Source organism: Electrophorus electricus, chromosome 1 (assembly GCF_041902795.1).
Source record: "Electrophorus electricus isolate QZ-2024a chromosome 1, ASM4190279v1, whole genome shotgun sequence".
NCBI lineage: Eukaryota > Metazoa > Chordata > Actinopteri > Gymnotiformes > Gymnotidae > Electrophorus > Electrophorus electricus.
Window position 1 is genome coordinate 2,708,033 of NC_137497.1, and position 6,503 is coordinate 2,714,535.

Consider the following 6,503-nt stretch of genomic DNA (forward strand, 5'->3'; position numbering starts at 1 on the left):
ATCAGTCGTGATGAAGTGCTTTGAAAAGCTAGTTAGAGACTTCATCACATCTTCACTGCCAGTCTCCACGGACCCACTGCAGTTTGCATACCGCCACAACCGCTCCACTGACGATGCGATTGCACATCTGCTCCACACTACACTGACTCACCTGGACGAAGGGAGGGGAAATTATGTTAAAATGCTATTTGTCGACTACAGTTCAGCATTTAACACTATCATTCCCTCCCTACTCACTACTAAGTTGGGAGATCTAGGACTGCATACATCCCTGTGCGACTGGATCTCCAACTTCCTAACAGACAGACCACAATCAGTACGGGTGGGCAACTGCGCCTCATCCACCCTCACCCTCAGCACTGGAGCTCCTCAGGGTTGTGTCCTAAGCCCCCTGCTCTACTCACTGTACACCTACGACTGCACAGCCACTTCCAGCTCTAACACCATTGTCAAGTTTGCTGACGACACCGTTGTCGTGGGTCTGATCTCGGACAACGACGAGAGGGCCTACCTGGAGGAGATTAAACACCTGGAAAACTGGTGCCAGGAAAATAATCTCCTCCTAAACGTCAGTAAGACAAAGGAGCTGATCGTGGATTGCAGCAAGAAGCAGGAGCGGCACTACCAACCTGTGAGGATCAGTGGAACCACGGTGGAGAGAGTAGATAGTTTCAGGTACCTTGGTGTTCACATCTCGCAGGACCTGTCCTGGTCCCGCCATACCAGCTCCCTGGCAAAGAAGGCTCGTCAGCGTCTTTACCACCTCAGACGCCTAAGGGACTTCAGACTGCCCTCCAAGGTACTGCGGAACTTCTACACCTGCACTATCGAGAGCATCCTCACAGGGAACATCACAGTCTGGTTTGGAAATAGCACCAAGCAGGACAGACAAGCACTCCAAAGGGTAGTGCGTTCAGCAGAGCGCATCACTCACTCGGAACTTCCTGACCTGCAGACCACCTACTACAAGCGGTGCCAAACCAAGGCCAGGAAAATTGTGAAGGACCCCACCCATCCCAACAATAGACTCTTCTCTCTGTTGAGGTCAGGGAGGCGCTTCCGCTCCCTGAAGGCCAAGACAGAGAGGCTGAAGAGGAGCTTCTTCCCACAGGCCATTCGGGCCCTGAATCAGGGAAACTGATAAACTGTGGGGACCACCACCACGTAACATGACTGTATATCTGTACATCTGTATATATAGATTTAGATTTATACTCAGTTAACCTGTTACAACAACTGTAGATATGGTACTATACAATGGATCTGTACATTCTGTAGATTGTGTACATATATACTCAACCATATACATTGTACATTGTGTATATAATCATAATATACATATATTGTACATACATTGTTAATATATTTTTGTACATACATAGAATATATATTTATCTGTATATATATTTTTTTCTCTATGCACCCCTGGTTCTCTTCCTCAGTTTGGACAGAGCACTCTCCACCATTTCACTGCGTGTTGTACTGTGTATGACTATGTATGTGACAAATAAACCAAACTTGAAACTTGAAACTTGAAACATTTCATGTTTTATATGCTAAGGAGTAATGATTACATAATACTGTCACCTTAAATGAGAAACTGTTTGCCATTTAAAAGCACCAAATTATAAACCATCAGAAAAGTACTGCTGTGGATGACCTCAAAGGTACTCTAGTCCTCAACAATTTATTTAGTTTCTAGGAAATTAAATTTGTGTAAATAAGATTTGGCAAAATAAGTGGCTTAAAAGTCTGAACTTTCCATCCATATATATAGCGGAGGCCCAGTGGTTCATCTCCCTAATCAGAAGTGCAAATGGATCAGCAAATGGATTTGTTTAAATGTCACTAATTGTAGTTAATTGTCTAATGCCATCATGCCTTCCCACAAGAAAATAAAACTGGGGCACTGAAAAAGAAAAAGGAGGGAGAAATGTCCCACCTAACTAGTTTCTATTTGAATAAAGGTGAGCTTCGTTTAAATGTATTATAAATTTGACTGTTTTTTACTGTTTATTCATGTTTAATTTTTATATTATGTTCTTGGAGCAGTAATGACGTCTTAAACCAGGGTGCCCAACTCCACACCTGGAGAGCCAGAGTCATGCACAGTTTTAGGAATTCCCAGGTGTGTTTCCTAAGTATGTTTGAACAGGCTCAGTGTACCTCTAATTTAAACCTTTTTGCATCATCTGTGAATTACAGTATGATATATACAGTACATGCCTGAACCTGAAACACATTCACCTCCAACTTTATCAGAAACACCTGCCTTGCACCTCTACTCAGTGCTGGACCCTTTTGTCATTACACCCCTTTTATGAGGGTGGCCTCATGCCTGTGGTTCCTTCTGGCTCTCTTCTTTTAGCTATGCTGCCATAGATAGATCTGCTGGAGTCCATATTTGCACATTATAGTTTTCTAATTTACACACCCCTTTACCTGGATATGCCTAATAATCTACTCTCTCTTCCTGCCAAAGTACACCTAACCCCTGATGTCATGATGTTACTGAGCCTCAACCCGTTTCAGCTGCTATTGCTACTCCCACCAACCCCTGAGGTCCCCTGCTGTAGCCCACCACACCTCCACCCCAGCCAACTACTCAGTTGCTCTTGATGGACGTTCTCGTACAGGATGGGTTTTGGACATGCATACACCATTGGGACCAGACTAGGGCTTCTGGAAAACATTTCATTTTATTATTATTATATATATATATATATATATATATATATATATATATATATATATATATATATATATATATATATATACATATTTATTAGTTTTGTTTTGTTTTTCTTCACTACTTCTTATGCTCCTTATTGTCTCTATTGTTACTATTGTGGTGACCATTGTCAGCCAGAGGAGAACCCCCCCCCACCTTTGATTCTTGGTTCCTCTCAAGATTTGTTCCTCATCCTCCAGGGAGTTTTTCTTTGCCAGTGACACCCTTGGCTTGCTCACTGGGTGCTTGGACTCCATCATTTGTAAAGCTGCTCTGTGACAAAATCTGTTGTAAAAAGTGCAATAAATACATTTGATTTGACTATTATAGATGCATTTTATAGGTGTACTATTACAGTCTGTAGTCTCTTGTCATGCACTATATGTCAGCCACACACTATCCCATTCACCTGTGGTCAGTTTCTGACAGGATGTTATTTGGGTAGTGGGGCATTTTCAAAGAGTCACTGACAGTGACACGGTGGTGGCAGGGCTGTGGGTGTTGTGCCAGTATGATTGCATCAGGAACTGTAGCTTTTCCATGTGTCAGCTTCCTCCATGGGTTTAGAGTGGTTTGCCCCCTGAAAACATCCAGGCAACAGGTCATCCTGTGGTCAGAAACCACCCAGTGAGTTTGAGGGTTACAAGCACAAACTGCACAGAACCAGAAGGGCTAACAGCATCTAATTGCACACAGTGTTTCTTATAAATAAATGTCACTAATGAAGTGGGTGGAAAGTATATGTGGTTGAATATTTATCTTCATTTACCCTGTCTCCATGTTTAGCTAAACAGAATGGTCTATCATTATTGAATGTCTGTCTTAAAGAATATTAGCACCCTTTGACTCATCACATTTTTTCCTTGTCTAGGATTAAGACAAGCAAAAAGTCATGTGAGAAAATATCTGTTGTTTATCATCTTATATGGATAATAGAGAAATTGAACCCGTCATTCAAGTTATTCAAACAATTTTCTCCTTAAAAATATTTCATTAATCTATATATTCTTAAAAGCAAAAGCTGGCAAATATTTACATTCACATTTGACCTTTGACCTTTTTGTAAGAACCCTTGAGTCTACAGGAACTCCTAAGTCATCTTGCATGAGTTCCTATTTCATTGGGTATAATTATCTAGCAACACACAAGCCAGATACCTTTCATCACCCATCAACATTAGAGAATATACAAATGGTATTAAATATTAATGACCTTAATCAATCAGATGAGACAAAAGCTGTAATAAATAATGCCACTCCTACTATTACTATGTCCACTATACTATATTCACTATTAGGAGAATGATTAGGAAAATTTGAAACGAGCTAAAACTGCTGGGAAGACGAAGTGTATTTTGCCTCCACAGTAAAGAGGTGAAACTTCCTCCACAGATCACAGGTGGAAAACTGTAAAAGCAGATTAAATCCCGAGGACACTATGTGTCTAAAATATTGATGCCAATAAATGATTTGCTCTATTCAGTAAACATCATTGAAACTCTGAGGAAACCTTTTATCCCAGAAAAGATAATCTAGGAATAGGTGATAGTTGTTATCTTTTAATGTGACTGGAATCCAGAGCATATACTTCCAAATTCATACAGAAATGTTTCAGTGACCACAGAATTATAGTAATTACAGTAAAAACAAACTGAAAATAGAAATTCTGACCTTATACTTTATAAAAACATGTTAAATCTTTAAATAAACACGTTACATTTAATACAACAGCTCTCACAGTGTGACAACAGTCATGGGATTTGTCTACTTGATTTGAGCCATAAAAATGTATTTTTATGTGATATGTGATCTTTCTTAATGTACTGTAATTCTGCTAGTCATCACCACATTTTAACATGTACAGGTAATCTGAATTACTGCATATTTTACTTGAAGTGTTAGAAAATGTAGCCATGCCTATAGTCAGCTATGAGGTCACCGAGGTCCCTATCCTGGTATTTTTTTAGAGTAGGGATTGGATGGAGTGTGTGGATGCAGAAAGGTTCTGTGCTGTTTTGGATCAGCCAGGCCAACGGGCCCAGTTTCTCTCAAGGAACTCACAGAGTGCACTCTGACCCTCCACAACCAGTTGCACAAACGCTATAGTAACAGCACCCCTTCAACAGTGCAAGCCGGTGTCTCAAGTCCTGATGGGTCTTTCCTGCACCCTCATCCTGCTGATCCCAACACCGTACACAGCTGGGTAACACATGCCTAGAAGATCTGAAGTGTTACTCCTGCATGCCGGTGTGTGTACTGTCGGCCCTCAGGCCACCTCCACTATTGGGAAAAGCTACTGAAGAAAGCCAGGGTGGGAGACTTGTGGAGGACCCTAAACCTTCATTCTTCAGTTTCTGGGTGTTCCTCAGTGGAACCATCTCTTCAGAGGACAACCTAAGCAACATCTTAAAGCATTTCTAAAGTCTGGCCTGGGCCCTGGCTCAAGGGCTGTCTCCCAACAAACCCAGCCCCTCAGCTTATTAGGTGAACACATTTCTTTCTTGCTGATCAAGGCCCCAGAACTACATGCCAGACTTGGACTCCCATGGTTATAACACCATGGCCCCTGCACAGACTTGCTAATATGGCTTGTGGCAAATTAGGGGTCACCAGTGGTACCTGTACCTACAGCTCATACACTGCCTGTGATCAGTCTTGGGTTTCAGTGTTTGGGCACAAGGCCAGTAGTGGTGAATGTACTAGTGTCTCTTGGTTATCCCTTTCTCTAAAATTTTGTCTTCTTTGCCAGACCAAATTCCTGCAATATGTCTCATTGTTTTTTTCTGGTCTTCCTCCAGTTTTCCAGAGTCTTAAAACAGAGCAATGAGAAGAGTTTGTTCCTCTGTTTTGCCCCAGTTCAAGTTTTAATGATTCTTTTTACCTGGTAAAATTGTAAATAATATTCACAGTTTCCATTTTGCTCTCTTAGTTGAGCTCATCATCATTTTCCCCAACCTTCCTCAGTTCTTCATTCACCCCCCTTTATCTATCCAAACTTCGTAGCCTCACACAGGAGACGCTCGTTAGGGAGGGACTCTGTAACAGGTGCCCCATCACCTCTGTTCCCACCATGCCCTTTGTCCGTCTTTCTACCTGCCCGTGTTCATTTGTTGTTGTGCTCCCTGGCTCTGTGCCCTACTCATGCTATTTCCCTTCCTGTTTGCATCTGACTGTTCCTTATTCAGAACCAGGATTCCTCAGACCGGGCAGACATGTGTGCTTTGCAGTAACAGACACAGTTGTACAGGTAGTACCACCAACATTAATAAGTGCTGCTGGTACTAACCATACTGAGGCTACTAGTGTAACAGCAGAAAGGGAAGTTGGTCCTACCTCAGGCTATCATGTGGTTAAAAAACACTGTTTGCTGTTTAGGTGCAGGTGAGCTACCTGGACACAGACAGACATGTACACATACCCTCAGAACTGCTTCCATCACACTATGTGCTGAACCATTGATAAAATACAGCATGGCTGGATGTTTAAAAAGATGTTAATATATTTACAGGGATTCTGAAGCCTTGCCAGTGAATCTGTTATCTCCTAGTACAAACAATAGATGCTTTTCATGTCTTTATATCTTTCTGGGTTTTTTTGGGTCTGGCTTAGGGTCAAGCTTAGCGTGAGCACTTGTGAGGTCACGTTTGGTGCTTTCAGTGTGTTCATCTGTCCTATGTCATTGTGCTTGTGGTAGATCTGAAAGCTGATTGGCTACCTGTCACAGAGGAAGCACAGCATGCCAGGCTTGAACTGAATACTTTGAAAATGTTTTG